Source organism: Oncorhynchus kisutch, unplaced genomic scaffold, assembly GCF_002021735.2.
Source record: "Oncorhynchus kisutch isolate 150728-3 unplaced genomic scaffold, Okis_V2 Okis01b-Okis20b_hom, whole genome shotgun sequence".
Taxonomy (NCBI): Eukaryota; Metazoa; Chordata; class Actinopteri; order Salmoniformes; family Salmonidae; genus Oncorhynchus; species Oncorhynchus kisutch.
The window spans coordinates 14,165,592-14,189,859 of record NW_022261978.1 but is presented as its reverse complement, the minus strand read 5'-3'; the positions used below and the strand labels follow the sequence as shown (position 1 = coordinate 14,189,859).

At 46.4% G+C, this 24,268-nt stretch overlaps 1 pseudogene; it reads left to right on the top strand.

The window, feature by feature from the left end:
* LOC109886731 (cytochrome P450 3A27-like) overlaps nucleotides 1-23,192 on the top strand; it is a 32,859-nt pseudogene extending 9,667 nt beyond the window's left edge.
* Nucleotides 23,193-24,268: the final 1,076 nt, after the last annotated feature.

Here is a 24,268-nt window from a genome sequence, read left to right as displayed (position 1 = left end):
TCTCTATCTCTCTCTCTACTCTCTCTCTACCTCTTCTCTACCTCTCTCTCTCTACCTCTCTCTCTACCTCTCTCTCTCTACCTCTCTCTCTACTCTCTCTCTCTACCTCTCTCTCTACCTCTCTCTCTCTACCTCTCTCTCTCTACCTCTCTACCTCTCTCTCTACCTCTCTCTCTACCTCTCTCTCTCTCTACTCTCTCTCTCTACCTCTCTACCTCTCTCTCTCTACCTCTCTCTCTCTACCTCTCTCTCTATCTCTCTCTCTACCTCTCTCTCTACCTCTCTCTCTACCTCTCCTCTCTCTCTCTACCTCTCTCTCTACCTCTCTCTCTACCTCTCTACCTCTCTCTCTACCTCTCTACTCTCTCTCTACCTCTCTCTCTACTCTCTACTGATCTCTCTCTACCTCTCTCTCTCTACCTCTCTCTCTACCTTCTCTCTACTCTCTCTCTACCTTCTCTCTCTCTCTCTCTACCTCTCTCTCCTACCTCTCTACTGATCTCTCTCTACCTCTCTCTCTCTACCTCTCTCTCTACCTCTCTCTCTACTCTCTCTCTCTCTCCTCTACCTCTCTCTGATCTCTCTCTACTCTCTTCTCTAGCCTCTCTCTCTCTACCTCTCTCTCTACCTCTCTCTCTACCTCTCTCTCTCTACTTCTACTGCTCTCTACTGATGTTCTCTACCTCTCTCTCTCTACCTCTCTCTCTACCTCTCTCTCTACCTCTCTCTCTACCTCTCTCTCTACCTCTCTCTCTACTCTCTCTCTCTCTCTACTGATCTCTTCTACTCTCTCTACCTCTCTACTCTCTCTCTACCTCTCTCTCTACTCTCTCTCTACCTCTCTCTCTACCTCTCTACTGCTCTCTACTGATGTCTCTCTACCCTCTCTCTCTACCTCTCTACTCTCTCTCTCTACCTCTCTCTCTACCTCTCTCTCTACCTCTCCTCTCTAACTCTACTGCTCTCTACTGATCTCTCTTCTACCTCTCTCTCTACCTCTCTCTCTACCTCTCTCTCTACCTCTCTACTGATCTCTTCTACCTCTCTCTCTACCCTCTCTCTCTACCTCTCTCTACTCTCTCTCCTCTACCTCTCTCTCTCTACTTCTCTACTGCTCTCTACTGATCTCTCTCTACCTCTCTCTCTCTACCTCTCTACTCCTCTACTGATGTCTCTCTACCTCTCTCTCTACCTCTCTACCTCTCTACTGATTGTCTCTCTACCTCTCTCTCTACCTCTCTACTGCTCTCTACTGATGTCTCTCTCTCTCTCCTCTCTCTACCTCTCTCTCTACTCTCCTCTCTCTACCTCTCTCTCTCTACCTCTCTACCTCTCTCTCTCTCTCTCTCTCTACCTCTCTCTCTACCCTCTCTCTCTACCTCTTTCTCTCTACCTCTCTCTACCTTCTCTCTCTACCTCTCTCTCTACCTCTCTCTCTACCTCTTCTATCCTCTCTCTCTACCTCTCTACCTCTCTCTCTACCTCTCTCTCTACCTCTCTACTGATGTCTCTCTACCTCTCTCTCTCTACTCTCTCTCTACCTCTCTCTCTCTCCCTCTCTCTCTACCTCTCTCTCTACCTCTCTCTCTCTACCTCTCTCTCTACTCTCTACTGATGTTCCTCTACTCTCTCTCCTCTACCTCTCTCTCTACCTCTCTCTCTACCTCTCTCTCTACCTCTCTCTCTACCTTCTACTGCTCTCTCTACTGATGTCTCTCTACCTCTCTCTCTCTACCCTCTCTCTCTACCTCTCTCTCTACCTTCTCTCTACCTCTCTCTCTACCTCTCTCTCTGCTCTCTACTGATGTCTCTCTACTCTCTCTCTACCTCTCTACTGCTCTCTCTACCTCTCTCTCTACCTCTCTCTCTACCCTCTCTACTGCTCTCTACTGATGTCTCTACCTCTCTCTCTACCTCTCTCTCTACCTCTCTCTCTACCTCTCTACTGATGTCTCTCTACCTCTCTCTCTACCTCTCTCTCTACCTCTCTACTGATGTCTCTCTACCTCTCTCTCTCTCTACCTCTCTACTGCCTTACTGATGTCTCTCTACCTCTCTCTCTCTACCTCTCTACTGCTCTCTACTGATGTCTCTCTACCTCTCTCTCTACCTCTCTACTGCTCTCTACTGATGTCTCTCTACTCTCTCTCTACTCTCTATCTCTCTACTGATGTCTCTCTACTCTCTCTCTCTACCTCTCTCTCTACCTCTCTCTCTCTACCTCTCTCTCCTCTACTCTCTACCTCTCTCTCTCTACCTCTTCTCTACCTTCTCTCTACCTCTCTCTCTCTACCTCTCTCTCTCTACCTCTCTCTCTCCTCTCTCTCTCTACTCTCTCTCCTACCTCTCTCTCTACCTCTCTCTCTACCTCCTCTACCTCTCTCTCTACCTCTCTCTCTACTCTCCTCTACCTCTCTACTGATGTCTCTACCTCTCTCTCTCTACCTCTCTTCTCTACCTCTCTCTCCTACTTCCTCTCTCCTCTACCTCTCTCTCTACCTCTCTACTGATGTCTCTCTACTCTCTCTCTCTACCTCTCTCTCTACCTCTCTCTCTACCTCTCTCTCTCCCTCTCTCTCTCTACCTCTCTCTCTACCTCTCTACTGCTCTCTACTGATGTCTCTCTACCTCTCTCTCTTACCTCTCTCTCTCTACCTCTCTACTCTCTCTTACTGATGTCTCTCTACCTTCTCTCTACCTCTCTCTCTCTCTCTCTCTCTCTACCCTCTCTACTGCCTCTCTACTGATGTCTCTCTACTCTCTCTCTCTACCTCTCTCTCTCTACCTCTCTCTCTACCTCTCTCTCTACCTCTCTCTCTACCTCTCTACTCTCCTCTCTACTGATGTCTCTCTACCTCTCTCTCTACCTCTCTACTGCTCTCTCTACCTCTCTCTCTCTACTCTCTCTCTACCTCTCTACTGCTCTCTACTGATGTCTCTCTACCTCTCTCTCTACCTCTCTACTGCTCTCTCTACCTCTCTCTCTACCTCTCTACCTCTCTCTCTACCTCTCTACCTCTCTCTCTACCTCTCTCTCTACCTCTCTACTGATGTCTCTCTACCTCTCTCTCTCTACCTCTTTTAATTATATCTTTCCATCTCTCTCTACCTCTACCTCTCTCTCTCTCTACCTCTCTACCTCTCTACCTCTCTACCTCTCTCTCTACCTCTACCTCTCTACCTCTCTCTCTACCTCTCTCTCTACCTCTCTCTACCTCTCTACCTCTCTCTCTACCTCTCTCTCTACCTCTCTCTCTACCTCTCTCTCTCTACCTCTACCTCTCTCTCTACCTCTCTCTCTACCTCTCTACCTCTCTCTCTCTCTACCTCTCTCTCTCTACCTCTCTCTCTACCTCTCTCTCTCTACCTCTACCCCTCTCTCTCTCTACCTCTCTCTCTCTACCTCTACCTCTCTCTCTACCTCTCTACCTCTCTTTCTCTCTACCTCTCTCTCTCTACCTCTCTCTCTCTCTACCTCTCTCTACTCTCATCTCTAACTACTCTTCTCTCTACCTCTCTCCTCTCTCTTCTCTCTACCTCTCTCTACCTCTCTCTCTCTCTACCTCTCTCCTCTCTCTCTCTCTACCTCTTCTCTCTACCTCTCTACTCTTCTCTCTCTCTACTCTCTACCTCTCTACTCTTCTCTCTTCTCTATCCTCTTCTCTCTACCTCTCTACCTCTCTCTTCTCTCTCTACCTCTCTACCTCTCTCTCTCTACCTCTCTCTCTCTACCTCTCTACCTCTCTACCTCTCTCTCTACCTCTCTACCTCTCTACTGCTCTCTACCTCTCTCTCTCTACCTCTCTACCTCTCTCTCTACCTCTCTACCTCTCTACTGCTCTCTACCTCTCTCTCTCTACCTCTCTACCTCCTCTCTCTACCTCTCTACCTCTCTCTCTCTCTACCTCTCTACCTCTCTCAACCTCTCTACCTCTCTCTCTAACTCTCTCTCTCTACCTCTCTACCTCTCTCTCTCTCTACCTCTCTCTCTTCTCTCTCCTACCTCTCTACCTCTCTCTCTCTCTACCTCTCTCCTCTCTACCTCTCTCTCTCTCTCTACCTCTCTCTCTCTACCTCTCTACCTCTCTCTCTCTCTACCTCTCTACCTCTCTACCTCTCTCTCTCTCTCCTACCTTCTCTCTCCCTCTCTCTCTCTACCTCTCTCCCTCTCTCTCTACTCTCTACCTCTCTCCCTCTCTCTCTCTCTACCTCTCTCTCTCTACCTCTCTAACTCTCTCTCTACCTCTCTACCTCTCTACTGCTCTCTACCTCTCTCTCTCTACCCTCTCTACCTCTCTACCTCTCTCTCTACCTCTCTACCTCTATACTGCTCTCTACCTCTCTCTCTCTACCTCTCTACCTCTCTCTCTACCTCTCTCTCTCTACCTCTCTCTCTCTACTCTCTACTCTCTCTCTACTCTCTTCTACCTCTCTCTCTCTCTACCTCTCTACCTCTCTCTCTACTCTCTCTTACCTCTCTCTTACCTCTCTCTCTCTACCTCTCTCTCTACTCTCTCTCTCTACTCTCTACCTCTCTCTCTCTACCTCTCTCTACTTCTCTCTCTACCTCTCTCTCTCTACCTCTCTCTCTCTCTTCTACCTCTCTACCTCTCTCTCTCTACCTCTCTCTCTCTACCTCTCTCTCTATCTCTCTCTCTACCTCTCTCTCTACTCTCTCTCTACCTCTCCTCTCTCTCTCTACCTCTCTCTCTACCTCTCTACTGATGTCTCTCTACCTCTCTCTCTCTACCTCTCTCTCTACCTCTCTCTCTACCTCTCTCTCTACCTCTCTCTCTCTACCTCTCTCCTCTCTCTCTCTCTACCTCTCTACTGATGTCTCTCTACCTCTCTCTCTCTACCTCTCTCTCTACCTCTCTCTCTCTACCTCTCTCTCTACTCTCTCTCTCTACCTCTCTACTCTCTCTTCTACCTCTCTCTCTCTACCTCTCTCTCTCTACTCTCTACTCTCCTCTCTCTACCTCTCTCTACCTCTCTCTCTACCTCTCTCTCTCTACCTCTCTCTCTACCTCTCTCTCTCTACCTCTCTCTCTACCTCTCTCTCTCTACCTCTCTCTCTACCTCTCTCTCTCTACCTCTCTCTCTCTACCTCTCTCTCTACCTCTCTCTCTCTACCTCTCTCTCTCTACCTCTCTACCTCTCTCTCTACTCTCTCTCTACCCTCTCTCTCTCCCTCTCTCTCTCTCTACCTCTCTACCTCTCTCTCTCTACCTCTCTCTCTCTCTCTACCTCTCTCTCTATCTCTCTCTCTACTCTCTCTCTACTCTCTCTCTACCTCTCTCTCTACCTCTCTCTCTACCTCTCTCTCTCTACTCTCTCTCTACCTCTCTCTCTACCTCTCTACCTCTCTCTCTACCTCTCTACCTCTCTCTCTACCTCTCTCTCTACCTCTCTACTGATGTCTCTCTACTCTCTCTCTCTACCTCTCTCCTACCTCTCTCTCTACCCCTCTCTCTCTACCTCTCCTCTCTACCCTTCTCTCTCTACCTCTCTCTACCTCTCTACTGATCTCTCCTTACCTCTCTCTCTCTACTCTCTCTCTACCTCTCTCTCTACCTCTCTCTCTACCTCTCTCTCTCTACCTCTCTACCTCTCTCTCTCTACCTCTCTCTCTACCTCTCTCTCTTCTCTCTCTCTCTCTACCTCTCTCTCTACCTCTCTCTCTCTACTCTCTCTCTACCTCTCTCTCTCTACCTCTCTCTCTACCTCTCTCTCTCTACCTCTCTCTCTCTACCTCTCTACCTCTCTCTCTACCTCTCTCTCTACCTCTCTCTCTCTACCTCTCTCTCTACCTCTCTACCTCTCTCTCTACTCCTCTCTCTCTCTACCTCTCTCTCTATCTCTCTCTACCTCTCTCTCTACCTCTCTCTCTACCTCTCCTCTCTCTCTCTACCTCTCTCTCTTACTCTCTCTCTACCTCTCTACCTCTCTCTCTACCTCTCTACCTCTCTCTCTACCTCTCTCTCTACTCTCTACTGATGTCTCTCTACCTCTCTCTCTCTACCTCTCTCTCTACCTCTCTCTCTACCTCTCTCTCTACCTCTCTCTCTCTACCTCTCTCTCTACCTCTCTACTGATGTCTCTCTACCTCTCTCTCTCTCTACCTCTCTCTTACTCTCTCTCTACCTCTCTCTCTCTCTCTCTCTACCTCTCTACTGATGTCTCTCTACCTCTCTCTCTCTACCTCTCTCTCTACCTCTCTCTCTACCTCTCTCTCTACCTCTCTCTCTACCTCTCTCTCTACCTCTCTACTGCTCTCTACTGATGTCTCTCTCCTCTCTCTCTCTACCTCTCTCTCTACCTCTCTCCTCTACCTCTCTCTCTACCTCTCTCTCTACTCTCTCTCTACCCTCTCTTGCTCTCTACTGATGTCTCTCTACCTCTCTCTCTACCTCTCTACTGCTCTCTCTCTACCTCTCTCTCTACCTCTCTCTCTACCTCTCTCTCTACCTCTCTACTGCTCTCTACTGATGTCTCTCTACCTCTCTCTCTACCTCTCTACTGCTCTCTCTACCTCTCTCTCTACCTCTCTCTCTACCGCTCTACTGCTCTCTACTGATGTCTCTCTACCTCTCTCTCTACCTCTCTCTCTACCTCTCTCTCTACCTCTCTACTGATGTCTCTCTACCTCTCTCTCTACCTCTCTCTCTACCTCTCTACTGATGTCTCTCTACCTCTCTCTCTCTCTACCTCTCTACTGCTCTCTACTGATGTCTCTCTACCTCTCTCTCTCTACCTCTCTACTGCTCTCTACTGATGTCTCTCTACCTCTCTCTCTACCTCTCTCTCTACCTCTCTACTGATGTCTCTCTACCTCTCTCTCTACCTCTCTACTGCTCTCTACTGATGTCTCTCTACCTCTCTCTCTCTACCTCTCTCTCTACTCTCTCTCTCTACCTCTCTCTCTCTACCTCTCTACCTCTCTCTCTCTACCTCTCTCTCTACCTCTCTCTCTACCTCTCTCTCTCTACCTCTCTCTCTCTACCTCTCTACCTCTCTCTCTCTACCTCTCTCTCTACCTCTCTCTCTACCTCTCTACCTCTCTCTCTACCTCTCTACCTCTCTCTCTACCTCTCTCTCTACCTCTCTACTGATGTCTCTCTACCTCTCTCTCTCTACCTCTCTCTCTACCTCTCTCTCTCTACCTCTCTCTCTACCTCTCTCTCTACCTCTCTCTCTCTACCTCTCTCTCTACCTCTCTACTGATGTCTCTCTACCTCTCTCTCTCTACCTCTCTCTCTACCTCTCTCTCTACCTCTCTCTCTACCTCTCTCTCTACCTCTCTACTGCTCTCTACTGATGTCTCTCTACCTCTCTCTCTCTACCTCTCTCTCTACCTCTCTCTCTACCTCTCTCTCTACCTCTCTCTCTACCTCTCTACTGCTCTCTACTGATGTCTCTCTACCTCTCTCTCTACCTCTCTACTGCTCTCTCTACCTCTCTCTCTACCTCTCTCTCTACCTCTCTCTCTACCTCTCTACTGCTCTCTACTGATGTCTCTCTACCTCTCTCTCTACCTCTCTCTCTACCTCTCTCTCTACCTCTCTACTGATATCTCTCTACTCTCTCTCTACTCTCTCTCTACCTCTCTACTGATGTCTCTCTACCTCTCTCTCTCTACCTCTCTACTGCTCTCTACTGATGTCTCTCTACCTCTCTCTCTCTACCTCTCTACTGCTCTCTACTGATGTCTCTCTACCTCTCTCTCTACCTCTCTACTGCTCTCTACTGATGTCTCTCTACCTCTCTCTCTACCTCTCTACTGCTCTCTACTGATGTCTCTCTACCTCTCTCTCTCTACCTCTCTCTCTACCTCTCTCTCTCTACCTCTCTCTCTCTACCTCTCTACCTCTCTCTCTCTACTCTCTCTCTACCTCTCTCTCTACCTCTCTCTCTCTACCTCTCTCTCTCTACCTCTCTACCTCTCTCTCTCTACCTCTCTCTCTACCTCTCTCTCTACCTCTCTCTCTACCTCTCTACCTCTCTCTCTACCTCTCTCTCTACCTCTCTACTGATGTCTCTCTACCTCTCTCTCTCTACTCTCTCTCTACCTCTCTCTCTACCTCTCTCTCTCTACCTCTCTCTCTACCTCTCTACTGATGTCTCTCTACCTCTCTCTCTCTACCTCTCTCTCTACCTCTCTCTCTACCTCTCTCTCTCCCTCTCTCTCTACCTCTCTCTCTACCTCTCTACTGCTCTCTACTGATGTCTCTCTACCTCTCTCTCTCTACCTCTCTCTCTCTACCTCTCTACTGCTCTCTACTGATGTCTCTCTACCTCTCTCTCTACCTCTCTCTCTACCTCTCTCTCTACCTCTCTACTGCTCTCTACTGATGTCTCTCTACCTCTCTCTCTCTACCTCTCTCTCTACCTCTCTCTCTACTCTCTCTCTACCTCTCTCTCTACCTCTCTACTGCTCTCTCTACTGATGTCTCTCTACCTCTCTCTCTACCTCTCTACTGCTCTCTCTACCTCTCTCTCTACCTCTCTCTCTACCTCTCTACTGCTCTCTACTGATGTCTCTCTACCTCTCTCTCTACCTCTCTACTGCTCTCTCTACCTCTCTCTCTACCTCTCTCTCTACCTCTCTCTCTACCTCTCTACTGCTCTCTACTGATGTCTCTCTACCTCTCTCTCTACCTCTCTCTCTACTCTCTCTCTACCTCTCTACTGATGTCTCTCTACCTCTCTCTCTACCTCTCTCTCTACCTCTCTACTGATGTCTCTCTACCTCTCTCTCTCTACCTCTCTACTGCTCTCTACTGATGTCTCTCTACCTCTCTCTCTCTACCTCTCTACTGCTCTCTACTGATGTCTCTCTACCTCTCTCTCTACCTCTCTACTGCTCTCTACTGATGTCTCTCTACCTCTCTCTCTACCTCTCTACTGCTCTCTACTGCTCTCTACTGATGTCTCTCTACCTCTCTCTCTACCTCTCTACTGCTCTCTACTGATGTCTCTCTACCTCTCTCTCTCTACCTCTCTACTGATGTCTCTCCTACCTCTCTCTCTACCTCTCTACTGCTCTCTACTGATGTCTCTCTAACCTCTCTCTCTCTACCTCTCTCCTGACTCTCATACTGATGTCCTCTCTACCTCTACTCTCTAACCTCCTGCTACTGCGCTCTACTGATTGTCTCTCTACCTCTCTCTCTCTACCTCTCTACTGATGTCTTCTGCACCTCTCTCTCTACCTCTGCTACTGCTCTCTACTGATGTCTCTCTACCTCTCTCTCTCTAACCTCTCTACATGCTCTCTACTGATGTCCTCTACCTCTCTCTCTACCTCTCTACTGCTCTCTACTGATGGTCTCCTCTACCTCTCTCTCTCTACCTCTCTACTGGCTCCTACTGATGTGTCACTCTACCTCTCCTCTCTACCTGCTCTCTCTCTCCTATAGATGTTTTGTATCATGAAGCAGCACTCTGCTAACCTGATGAACGGAATGAAGAAACAGCAGATAAAGACCCGACCATCGAAGTGAAGGGAGTGAGTCCTGATTCCTAACCTCTGGCTTTTCACCTTACAACTCTGAGTCTCGATTATAATACACACACACACACACACACACACACACACACACACACACACACACACACACACACACACACACACACACACACACACACACACACACACACACACACACACACACACACACACACACACACACACAGCCACCCATTGCCTTCATAACAGCTTTGCACACTCTTGGCCTGAGGTAGAGCACCTCATGATAAGCTGTAAACCACACTATCTACCAAGATTTCATCAATAGTATCGTAGCAGTCTATTTACAACCCGATGCACCCGACCACACTCAACGAGCTGTATAAGGGACAGTAGCCGTCATTGTAATCTTACCTGACTTGCTAATATAATAATAGTTAATTAAAGGTCAAATAAAAATGTAAAAATATAAGGCCATGAGCCAATAAGAGAAGGTGTTACACACAGTGAACCAATAAGAGAAGGTGTTACACACAGTGAACCAATAAGAGAAGGTGTTACACACAGTGAACCAATAGGAGAAGGTGTTACACACAGTGAACCAATAAGAGAAGGTGTTACACACAGTGAACCAATAAGAGAAGGTGTTACACACAGTGAACCAATAAGAGAAGGTGTTACACACAGTGAACCAATAAGAGAAGGTGTTACACACAGTGAACCAATAAGAGAAGGTGTTACACACAGTGAACCAATAAGAGAAGGTGTTACACACAGTGAACCAATAAGAGAAGGTGTTACACACAGTGAACCAATAAGAGAAGGTGTTACACACAGTGAACCAATAAGAGAAGGTGTTACACACAGTGAACCAATAAGAGAAGGTGTTACACACAGTGAACCAATAAGAGAAGGTGTTACACACAGTGAACCAATAAGAGAAGGTGTTACACACTAGTGAACCAATAAGAGAAGGTGTTACACACAGTGAACCCATCAAGAGAAAGGTGTTTACACACAGTGATACCAATAAGGAGAAGGTGTTTACACACAGTGAACCAGTGAACCAATAAGTAGAAGGGTGTTACACACAGTGACCCAATAAGATGAAGGTGTTACACACAGATGAACCCATAAGAGAAGGGTGTGACACACCGTGACCAATAAGAGAAGGTGTTACAAACACACCGTGAACCAATAAGAGAAGGTGTTACACACCGTGAACCAATAGAGAAGGTGTTTACACACACGTGAAACCCAATAATGGAGAAGGTGGTTACACACCGTGAACACAATAAGAGAAGGTGTTACACACCGTGTGAACCAATAAGAGCAGGTGTTACATTACACCCGTAGACCAATAAGAGAAGGTGTTACAACACCGTGTGAACCAATAAGGAGGAAGGGTTACACACAGTGAACCAATAAGAGAAGGTGTTACACACCGTGAACCAATAAGAGAAGGTGTTACACCAGTGAACCAATAAGAGAAGGTGTTACACACAGTGAACCAATAAGAGAAGGTGTTACACACAGTGAAACCAATAAGAGAAGGTGTTACACACAGTGAACCAATAAGAGAAGGTGTTACACACAGTGAACCATAAGAGAAGGTGTTACACACAGTGAACCAATAAGAGAAGGTGTTAGTTACACACAGTGAACCAATAAGAGAAGGTGTTACACACAGTGAACCAATAAGAGAAGGTGTTACACACAGTGAACCAATAAGAGAAGGTGTTACACACAGTGAACCAATAAAGAAGGTGTTACACACAGTGAACCAATAAGAGAAGGTGTTACACACAGTGAACCAATAAGAGAAGGTGTTACACACAGTGAACCAATAAGAGAAGGTGTTACACACAGTGAACCAATAAGAGAAGGTGTTACAGCACAGTGAACCAATAAGAGAAGGTGTTACACACAGTGAACCAATAAGAGAAGGTGTTACCACAGTGAACCAATAAGAGAAGGTGTTCACACAGTGAACCAATAAGAGAAGGTGTTACAACACAGTGAACCAATAAGAGAAGGTGTTACACACAGTGAACCAATAAGAGAAGGTGTTACACACAGTGAACCAATAAGAGAAGGTGTTACAACAGTGAACCAATAAGAGAAGGTGTTACACACAGTGAACCAATAAGAGAAGGTGTTACCACCAGTGAACAATAAGAGAGGTGTTACACACAAGTGGAACAATAAGAGAAGTGTGTTACACACAGTGAACCAATAAGAGAAGGTGTACACACAGTGAACCAATAAGAGAAGGTGTTACCACACAGTGAACCAATAAGAGAAGGTGTTTACACACAGTGAACCAATAAGAGAAGGTGTTTACACACAGTGAACCATAAGAGAAGGTGTTACACACAGTTGAACCAATAAGAGAAGGTGTTACACACACTGAACCCATAAGAGAAGGTGTGTACACACAGTGAACCAATAAGAGAAGGTGTTTACACACAGTGAACCAATAAGAGAAGGTGTTACACAACACACAGTGAACCAATAAGAGAAGGTGTTACACACAGTGAACCAATAAGAGAAGGTGTTACACACAGTGAACCAATAAGAGAAGGTGTTACACACAGTGAACCAATAAGAGAAGGTGTTACACACAGTGAACCAATAAGAGAAGGTGTTACACACAGTGAACCAATAAGAGAAGGTGTTACACACAGTGAACCAATAAGAGAAGGTGTTACACACAGTGAACCAATAAGAGAAGGTGTTACACACAGTGAACCAATAAGAGAAGGTGTTACACACAGTGAACCAATAAGAGAAGGTGTTACACACAGTGAACCAATAAGAGAAGGTGTTACACACAGTGAACCAATAAGAGAAGGTGTTACACACAGTGGGACTTTAACTTAAATTAATATCTACCAGCATGTCACATGTGCAAACCGCAGGGCAGGACGGATTACCAGGATGTGTAATCAGAGCATGTGCTGACCAACTGGCAAGTGTCTTCACTGACATTTTCAACCTCTCCCTGTCCGAGTCTGTAATGCCTACATGTTTCAAGCAGACAGCCATAGTCCCTGTGCCCATGAAAATGAACGTAACCTGCCTACAAGACTAGCATACCGCACCAACAGATCCATAGCACTCACGTTGGTAACCATGAAGTGCTTTGAAAGGCTGGTCGTGGCTCACATCAACACCATCATCTCGGAAACACTACACCCACTCCAATTCACATACCACCCCAACTGATCCACAGATGATGCAATCTCGATTGCACTCCACACTGCCCTTTCCCACCTGGACAAAAGGAATACATGCGTGATAATGCTGTTCATTGACTACAGCTCAGCGTTCAACACCATAGTGCCCACAAAGCTCATCACTAAGCTAAGAACCCTGGGACTAAACACCTCCCTCTGCAACTGGATCCTGGACTTCCTGACCCGGCCGCCCCAGGTGGTAAGGGTAGGTAACAACACATCTGCCACGCTGATCCTCAACACGGGGGCCCCGCATGGGTTTGTGCTTAGACCCATCCTGTACTCCCTGTTCACCCACGACTGCTTGGCCAAGCACAACACCAACACCATCATTAAGAATGCTGATGAGAAAACAGTGGTAGGCCTGATCACCGACAACGATGAGACAGCCTATAGGGAGGAAGTCAGAGACCTGGCAGTGTGGTGCCAAGACAACAACCTCTCCCTCAATGTGAGCAAGACAAAGTAGCTGATCGTGGACTACAGGAAAAGGAGGACCGAACACGTTCCCATTCACATCGATGGGGCTGTAGTGAAGTGGGTTGAGAGTTTCAAGTTCCTTGGTGTCCACATCACCAACAAACTAACATGGTCCAAACACACCAAGACAGTCGTGAAGAGGGCACGACGATGCCTTTTCCCCCTAAGGAGACTGAAAAGATATGCCATTGGTCCCCAGATCCTCAAAAAAGTTCTACAACCGCACCTTCGAGAGCATCCTGACTGGTTGCATCACCACCTTGTATGGTAACTTCTCGGTATCTGACCATAAGGCACTACTGAGGGTAGTGTGTACAGACCAGTACATCACTGGGGCCAAGCTTCCTGCCATCCAGGACCTACAGTTGACATCGGAAGTTTACATACACTTAGGTAGGAGTCATTAAAACTCGTTTTTCAACCAGTCCACAAATTTCTTGTTAACAAACTATAGTTTTGGCAAGTCGGTTAGGAAAAAGGGGGAGGCTTGCAAGCCGAAGAACACCATCCCAACCGTGAAGCACGGGGGGTGGCAGTATCATGTTGTGGGGGTGCTTTGCTGCAGGAGGGACTGGTGTACTTCACAAAATAGATGGCATCATGAGGCACGAAAATTATGTGAATATATTGAAGCAACATCTCAAGACATCAGTCAGGAAGTTAAAGCTTGGTCGCAAATGGGTCTTCCAAACGGACATTGACCCCAAGCATACTTCCAAAGTTGTGGCAAAATGGCTTAAGGACAACAAAGTCAAGGTACACGAGTGGCCATGACAAAGCCACAACCATATTTAACCTTTATTTAACTAGGCAAGTCAGTTAAGAACAAATTCTTAATTTCCATGACAGCCTAGGAACAGTGGGTTAACTGCCTGTTCAGGGGCAGAACAACAGATTTGTACCTTGTCAGCTCAGGGGTTTGACCTTGCAACCTTGCGGTTACTAGTCCAACACTCTAACCACTAGGCTACCCTGCCATCCAAAATGTGTGGGCAGAACTGAAAAAGCGTGTGCGAGCAAGGAGGCCTACAAACCTGACTCAGTTACACCAGCTCTGTCAGGAGGAATGGGCCAACATTCACCCTACTTATTGTGGGAAGCTTGTTTAACTTGTTTGACCCAAGTTAAACAATTTAAAGGCAATGCTACCAAATGCTAATTTAGTGTATGTAAACTTCTGACCCACTGTGAATGTGATGAATGAAATAAAGCTGAAATAAATAGTTGTGTACGTCAACTTCTGACTTCAACAGTGTGTACTCGGTGGTGAGGAAGGCCCCAAAAATTGTCAAAGACTCCAGTCACCTGGAGCCTCCCGAGTGGCGCAATGATCTAAAGCATTGCAGTGCCACTAGAGATCCTTCGCAGTGCTAGCTGTGCCACTAGAAATCCTGGTTTGAGTCCAGGCTCTGTTGCAGCTGGCAAGTTGTTTGACAAACACATTTGATTTGTTGCAGTTGTGTGGTCAGCAGTTGTATTGCCATTAGTTGTGGTCAGTAGTTGTGTGGTCGGTAGTTTTGTGGTCGGTAGTTGTGTGGTCGGTAGTTGTGTGGTCAATAGTTGTGTGGTTGGTGGTCAGTAGTTGTGATTGTGTTGCAGGTTCTTTGGGCCCTACAGTATGGACGTGGTCACCAGCACAGCTTTCAGTGTGGACATTGACTCTCTGAACAACCCTTCAGACCCCTTCGTCTCCAACGTCAAGAAGATGTTCAAGTTTAACCTGTTCAACCCACTGTTCCTCCTAATCTGTGAGACCACACACACAGACACACGGACACAAAGTTGAACTTTTTAATCATATGCAGCAGACCAGATCCATTAGAATCTGATTGTCTTGGTTGTGATTGGACCAGATCCATTAGAATCTGATGGTCTTGTTTGTGATTGGACACACAGACACAAAGTTGTTCTTTATAATCGTATGTATGTGTACCTTTTTATAAAACTTTCCTCTCCCATCCTCTCCTCTCCTGTCCTCTCCTCTCCCGTCCTCCTCCTCCTTCCCTCCTCTCCTTCTCCAGTGTTTTTTCCCTTCACTGGTCCTATCTTGGAGAAGATGAAGTTTTCTTTCTTCCCGACTGCGGTGTTGGACTTCTTTTATGCCTCGCTGGCTAAGATCAAATCTGGACGTGACGCTGGGAACTCAACTGTAAACATGTTTTATATTTATATTTGATTATGTTGATATTTTCATCTGTATATTTGTATTTGTATTGGAACATTCTGTATTTATTTATTATATTGTATTTACTTATTATATAACTTTGGTCTTGGTTGTGATTGGACCAGATCCATTAGAATCTGATTGTGTTGGTTGTGATTGGACCAGATCCATTAGAATCTGATTGTGTTGGTTGTGATTGGACCAGATCCATTAGAATCTGATTGTCTTGGTTGTGATTGGACCAGATCCATTAGAATCTGATTGTCTTGGTTGTGATTGGACCAGATCCATTAGAATCTGATTGTGTTGGTTGTGATTGGACCAGATCCATTAGAATCTGATTGTCTTGGTTGTGATTGGACCAGATCCATTAGAATCTGATTGTGTTGGTTGTGATTGAACCAGATCCAGTAGAATCTGTTTGTGTTGGCTGTGATTGGACATATTTGACCTAATTTCATTCTGCTCGTAGAGTCGGGTGGATTTCTTACAAATGATGATCGACTCTCAGAAAGGCAACGACACGAAGACAGGAGGGGAACAGACTAAAGGTACCTGCCGAACAAACACCTGTTAACTATTGTTCCAAACACACACCTGTAAACTGCTGTTACAAACACACACCTGTAAACTACCTAGGAAACTATGCAGTTTTTTGTTTTTTTACGTGTTATTTCTTACACTAGTACCCCAGGTCATCTTAGGTTTCATCACATACAGCCGAGAAGAACTACTGAATATAAGATCAGCGTCAACTCACCACCAGTACGACCAAGAATATGTTTTTCGCGATGCGGATCCTGTGTTCTGCCTTACAACCAGCGCCACGGGATGGTTCCCATGCAGCGACCCAAAAAAACGACTCAGAAAAAGAGGGAAACGAAGCGGTCTTCTGGTCAGACTCCGGAGACGGGCACATCGTGCACCACTCCCTAGCATTCTTCTTGCCAATGTCCAGTCTCTTGACAACAAGGTTGATGAAATCCGAGCAAGGGTAGCATTCCAGAGGGACATCAGAGACTGTAACGTTCTCTGTTTCACGGAAACGTGGCTCACTGGAGAGACGCAATCCGAAGCGGTGCAGCCAGCGGGTTTCTCCACGCATCGCGCGGACAGAAACGAACATCTTTCTGGTAAGAAGAGGGGCGGGGGCGTATGCCTTATGGCCAACGTGACATGGTGTGATGAAAGAAACATACAGGAACTCAAATCCTTCTGTTCACCTGATTTAGAATTCCTCACAATCAAATGTAGACCGCATTATCTACCAAGAGAATTCTCTTCGATTATAATCACAGCCGTATATATCCCCCCCCAAGCAGACACATCGATGGCTCTGAACGAACTTTATTTAACTCTCTGCAAACTGGAAACGATTTATCCGGAGGCTGCATTCATTGTAGCTGGGGATTTTAACAAGGCTAATCTGAAAACAAGACTCCCTAAATTTTATCAGCATATCGATTGCGCAACCAGGGGTGGAAAGACCCTGGATCATTGTTACTCTAACTTCCGCGACGCATATAAGGCCCTGCCCCGCCCCCCTTTCGGAAAAGCTGACCACGACTCCATTTTGTTGATCCCTGCCTACAGACAGAAACTAAAACAAGAAGCTCCCACGCTGAGGTCTGTCCAACGCTGGTCCGACCAAGCTGACTCCACACTCCAAGACTGCTTCCATCACGTGGACTGGGAGATGTTTCGTATTGCGTCAGCCAACAACATTGACGAATACGCTGATTCGGTGTGCGAGTTCATTAGAACGTGCGTTGAAGATGTCGTTCCCATAGCAACGATTAAAACATTCCCCAACCAGAAACCGTGGATTGATGGCAGCATTCGTGTGGAACTGAAGGCGCGAACCACTGCTTTTAATCAGGGCAAGGTGTCTGGTAACATGACTGAATACAAACAGTGCAGCTATTCCCTCCGCAAGGCTATCAAACAAGCTAAGCGCCAGTACAGAGACAAAGTAGAATCTCAATTCAACGGCTCAGACACAAGAGGCATGTGGCAGGGTCTACAGTCAATCACGGACTACAGGAAGAAACCCAGCCCAGTCACGGACCAGGATGTCTTGCTCCCAGGCAGACTAAACAACTTTTTTGCCCGCTTTGAGGACAATACAGTGCCACTGACACGGCCTGCAACGAAAACATGCGGTCTCTCCTTCACTGCAGCCGAAGTGAGTAAGACATTTAAACGTGTTAACCCTCGCAAGGCTGCAGGCCCAGACGGCATCCCCAGCCGTGCCCTCAGAGCATGCGCAGACCAGCTGGCCGGTGTGTTTACGGACATATTCAACCAATCCCTATACCAGTCTGCTGTTCCCACATGCTTCAAGAGGGCCACCATTGTTCCTGTTCCCAAGAAAGCTAAGGTAACTGAGCTAAACGACTACCGCCCCGTAGCACTCACATCCGTCATCATGAAGTGCTTTGAGAGACTAGTCAAGGACCATATCACCTCCACCCTACCTGACACCCTTGACCCACTCCAATTTGCTTACCGCCCAAATAGGTCCACAGACGATGCAATCTCAACCACACTGCCCTAACCCATCTGGACAAGAGGAATACCTATGTGAGAATGCTGTTCATCGACTACAGCTCGGCATTCAACACCATAGTACCCTCCAAGCTCGTCATCAAGCTCGAGACCCTGGGTCTCGACCCCGCCCTGTGCAACTGGGTACTGGACTTCCTGACGGGCCGCCCCCAGGTGGTGAGGGTAGGCAACAACATCTCCTCCCCGCTGATCCTCAACACTGGGGCCCCACAAGGGTGCGTTCTGAGCCCTCTCCTGTACTCCCTGTTCACCCACGACTGCGTGGCCACGCACGCCTCCAACTCAATCATCAAGTTTGCGGACGACACAACAGTGGTAGGCTTGATTACCAACAACGACGAGACGGCCTACAGGGAGGAGGTGAGGGCCCTCGGAGTGTGGTGTCAGGAAAATAACCTCACACTCAACGTCAACAAAACTAAGGAGATGATTGTGGACTTCAGGAAACAGCAGAGGGAACACCCCCCCATCCACATCGATGGAACAGTAGTGGAGAGGGTAGCAAGTTTTAAGTTCCTCGGCATACACATCACAGACAAACTGAATTGGTCCACTCACACAGACAGCATCGTGAAGAAGGCGCAGCAGCGCCTCTTCAACCTCAGGAGGCTGAAGAAATTCGGCTTGTCACCAAAAGCACTCACAAACTTCTACAGATGCACAATCGAGAGCATCCTGGCGGGCTGTATCACCGCCTGGTATGGCAACTGCACCGCCCTCAACCGTAAGGCTCTCCAGAGGGTAGTGAGGTCTGCACAACGCATGTGTTGTGGGGGCAAACTACCTGCCCTCCAGGACACCTGCACCACCCGATGCTACAGGAAGGCCATAAAGATCATCAAGGACATCAACCACCCGAGCCACTGCCTGTTCACCCCGCTGTCATCCAGAAGGCGAGGTCAGTACAGGTGCATCAAAGCTGGGACCGAGAGACTGAAAAACAGCTTCTATCTCAAGGCCATCAGACTGTTAAACAGCCACCACTAACATTGAGTGGCTACTGCCAACACACTGTCAATGCCACTGACTCTACTCCAGCCACTTTAATCATGGGAATTGATGGGAAATGATGTAAATATATCACTAGCCACTTTAAACAATGCTACCTTATATAATGTTACTTACCCTACATTATTCATCTCATATGCATACGTAGATACTGTACTCTATATCATCGACTGCATCCTTATGTAATACATGTATCACTAGCCACTTTAACTATGCCACTTGGTTTACATACTCATCTCATATGTATATACTGTACTCGATATCATCTACTGTATCTTGCCTATGCTGCTCTGTACCATCACTCATTCATATATCCTTATGTACATATTCTTTATCCCCTTACACTGTGTATAAGACAGTAGTTTTTTGGGGAATTGTTAGTTAGATTACTTGTTCGTTATTACTGCATTGTCGGAACTAGAAGCACAAGCATTTCGCTACACTCGCATTAACATCTGCTAACCATGTGTATGTGACAAATAAATTTGATTTGATTTGATTTGATTTACTGTTACAAACACACCTGTTACAAACACACACCTGGAAACTACTGTTACAAACACACACCTGTAAACTACTGTGACAAACACACACCTGTAAACTGCTGTTACAAACACACACCTGTAAACTACTGTTACAAACACACCTGTTACCAACACACACCTGGAAACTACTGTTACAAACACACCTGTTACAAACAAACACCTGTAAATTACTGTTACAAACACACACCTGTAAACTACTGTTACAAACACACCTGTTACAAACACACACCTGTAAACTACTGTTACAAACACACCTGTTACAAACAAACACCTGTAAATTACTGTTACAAACACACACCTGTAAACTACTGTTACAAACACACCTGTTACAAACAAACACCTGTAAATTACTGTTTCAAACAGAAGCCTGTTACAAACATATTCTCTCTCTCTCTCTCTCTCTCTCTCTCCTTTCCTCTCCCTCTCTCCCTCAACAGGACTGACTGATCATGAGATCTTGTCTCAGGCCGTTATCTTCATCTTCGGTGGCTACGAGACCAGCAGCACTACTATGAGTTTCCTGGCCTATAACCTGGCAACCAATCCCCATGTCATGACCAAACTGCAGGGGGAGATAGATACTGTGTTCCCCAACAAGGTAACCCCCACACCATGACCAAACTGCAGGAGGAGGTAGATACTGTGTTCCCCAACAAGGTAACCCCCACACCATGACCAAACTGCAGGAGGAGATAGATACTGTGTTCCCCAACAAGGTAACCCCCACACCATGACCAAACTGCAGGAGGAGATAGATACTGTGTTCCCCAACTGATGTAGTGAGGTTCTGATTTGTATGTAACCCCGGTGTCAGATGTGATGAGCTACTGATGTGTGTGTAACAGCGGTGTCAGATGGGGTGAGGTACTGATGTGTATGTAACCACGGTGCAGGCTCCAATCCAGTACGAAGCTCTGATGCAGATGGACTATTTGGACTGTGTGTTGAACGAGTCTCTGAGACTGTACCCCATCGCCCCGCGACTGGAGAGGGTCGCCAAGAAGACGGTGGAGATTAACGGCATCGTCATCCCCAAAGACTGCGTTGTCCTGGTTCCCACGTGGACCCTCCACCGTGACCCAGAGATCTGGTCTGACCCTGAGGAGTTCAAACCAGAGAGGTACTGACCGCACCGTAACCACAATCCAACCACAACACAACCTTAATATAACCACAATACAACCATAACACAACCTTAACATAACCACAGCACAACCACAAATCAACTACCACACAATGTGTAATGTGTCTGAACCACAACCACAAATCAACTACAATACAATGTTTAATGTTTCTGAACCACAACCACAAATCAACTACAATACTATGTGTAATGTGTCTGCCCTCCCCCTGTCCAGGTTCAGTAAGGAGAACAAGGAGTCTATTGATCCGAACACGTACATGCCATTTGGGGCGGGGCCCAGGAACTGTATCGGGATGCGCTTCGCCCTGATCATGATCAAACTGGCCATGGTCGAGATCCTCCAGAGTTTCACTTTCTCCGTCTGCGACGAGACCGAGGTGAGACGCTCACCTGAGCAGACAGAATATGACATCATCAAACATCAGTATCTGTTTCAGCATGGTCAGCACCTGTTTAAACATGGTCAGCACCTGTTTAAACATGGTCAGCACCTGTTTAAACATGGTCAGCACCTGTTCAACATGGTCAGCACCTGTTTTAACATGGACCTGTTTTAACATGGACCTGTTAACATGGTCACCACCTGTTTTAACATGGTCACCTCTTGTTCAACATGGTCACCTCCTGTTCAACATGGTCACCTCCTGTTCAGCATGGTCACCTCCTGTTCAATATGGTCACCTCCTGTTCAACATGGTCACCTCCTGTTCAACATGGTCACCTCCTGTTCAACATGGTCACCACCTGTTTTAACATGGTCACCACCTGTTTTAACATGGTCACCACCTGTTTTAACATGGTCACCACCTGTTTTAACAAGGACCTGTTTTAACATGGACACCACCTGTTTTAACATGGTCACCACCTGTTTTAACATGGTCACCACCTGTTTTAACATGGTCACCACCTGTTTTAACATGGTCACCACCTGTTTTAACATGGTCAGTGTCTGTTTTAACAAGGACCTGTTTTAACATGGACACCACCTGTTTTAACATGGTCACCACCTGTTTTAACATGGACACCACCTGTTTTAACATGGTCAACACCTTTTTTTTTTACCATGGACACCACCTGTTTTAACATGGTCAACACCTTTTTTTTTACCATGGACACCACCTGTTTTAACATGGACCTGTTTTAACATGGTCACCACCTGTTTTAACATGGACCTGTTTTAACATGGACCTGTTTTAACATGGACCTGTTCTGACATGGTCACCACCTGTTTTAACATGGACCTGTTTTACATGGTCACCACCTGTTTTAACATGGTCACCACCTGTTTTAACATGGTCACCACCTGTTTTAACATGATCACCACCTGTTTTAACATGGTCTGTTATTCTCTATAGATCCCTTTGGAGATTGACAACCAGGGTTTGCTGATGCCAAAACGACCAATCAAACTGAGGCTGGAGCCCCGTAGCAACACCCTTAGCAACACAACTCTCTGAAGAGTACAACAACGTGACCGAATGCAGGAGCACCCTGCCCTAGAGCCTCCCACCATACCCTAGAGCACCCTGCCCTACCCTAGAGCACCCTACCCTAGAGCACCCTTCCCTACCCTAGAGCACCCTACCCTACCCTAGAGCCCCTTGCCCTACCCTAGAGCCCCCTTCCCTACCCTAGACCCCCCTGCCCTACCCTAGAGCCCCCTGCCCTACCCTAGAGCATCCTACCCTACCCTAGAGCACCCTACCCTACCCTAGAGCACCGCACCCTACCCTAGAGCCCCCCACCCTACCCTGGAGAACCCTACCATATACAGTGGGGCAAAAAAGTATTTAGTCAGTCACCAATTGTGCAAGTTCTCCCAATTAAAAAGAGGAGAGGCCTGTAATTTTCATATTCGGTACACTTCAACTATGACAGACAAAATTAGGGGAAAAAATCCAGAAAATCACATTGTAGGATTTTTAATTTATTTATTTGCAAATGATGGTGGAAAATAAGTATTTGGTCACCTAGAAACAAGCACGATTTCTGGCTCTCACAGACCTGTAACTTCTTCTTTAAAAGGCTCCTCTGTCCTCCACTCGTTACCTGTATTAATGGCACCTGTTTGAACTTGTTATCAGTATAAAAGACACCTGTCCACAACCTCAAACAGTCACACACACAATGAATGTTCAGTTCAGTCAGTTCAATCAGAAATGACCTTTAAAATGGCACATAGCTGACAAAGCGCTGGGATTTAATCCTGGTCTCAGTCTCATGCTTGGTTTGAGTAGGACTCAGAAACCCATTTCCACCAGATAAAAGAGAGATAGTAATAGTATGGATGCATTAGAGGTACATGTCTTGTTAAAGTTATTCACCAGGAGGTATTAAATCCATGGCATGATGTCTTGTCTGGATCCTGCACACTACTGGCTGGTGGCTGGAATTTTCCTAGAATGTAGAACTCTAGCTGGTGTTCTCTAGAACTGTACTCTCATTCTGTTCCTCTGGGTGTTCTGCTGTCCAATCATTCCAAAATAGAATCTTTACTGTCTGTTGAGATGATCCCTGCAGCTGCTTGGTTTTAACTTTAATCATCACAAACCAATAAAATCATCACACTAATGAACAAGGTCGTCTGTGTATTTTATTAGCATCCATGAGACAAAACATTATAGTCTACTGTAGGCATGTTGGTTGATGCTCAGTGTTAAATTCAAATTTCTTCATCTAAAACAATCTCTTAAGAAAATTCACAAATCAACTTGATTGGAGGCACACACATACACTTAGGTTGGAGTCATTAAAACTAGTTTTTCAACCACTCCACAAATGTCTTGTTAACAAACTATAGTTTTGGCAAGTTGGTTAGGACATCTACTTTGTGCATGACACAATTTTTCCAACAATTGTTTACAGACAGATTATTTCACTGTATCACAATTCCAGTGGGTCAGACGTTTACATACACTAAGTTGACTACTGTGCCTTTAAACAGCTTGGAAAATGACAGAAAAGGCAGACATGGCTTTAGAAGCTTCTGATTGGCTAATTGACATCATTTGAGTAAATTGGTGGTGTACCTGTGGATGTATTTAAAGGCCGCCCTTCAAACTCAGTGCCTCTTTGCTTGACATCAAAGAAATCAGCCAAGACCTCAGAAAAAACATTGTAGACCTCCACAAGTCTGGTTCATCCTTGGGAGCAATTTCCAAACACCTGAAGGTACCACGTTCATCTGTACAAACAATAGTACGCAAGTATAAACACCATGGGACCACTCAGCCGTCATACCGCTCAGGAAGGAGACCCGTTCTGTCTCCTAGAGATGAATGTACTTTGGTGCGAAAAGTGCAAATCAATCCCAGAACAACAGCAAAGGACCATGTGAAGATGCTGGAGGAAACAGGTACAAAAGTATCTATATCCACAGTAAAATTAGTCCTATATCGACATAACCTGAAAGGCCACTTAGCAAGGAAGAAGCCACTGCTCCAAAACCGCCATAAAAAAGCCAGACTATGGTTTGCAACTGCACATGGGGACAAAGATTGTACTTTATGGAGAAATGTCCTCAGGTCTGATGAAACAGAAATATAACTGTTTGGCCATAATCACCATCGTTATGTTTGGCGGAAAAGGGGGAGACTTGCAAGCTGAAGAACACCATCCCACTGTGAAGCACAGGGGTGGCAGCATCATGTT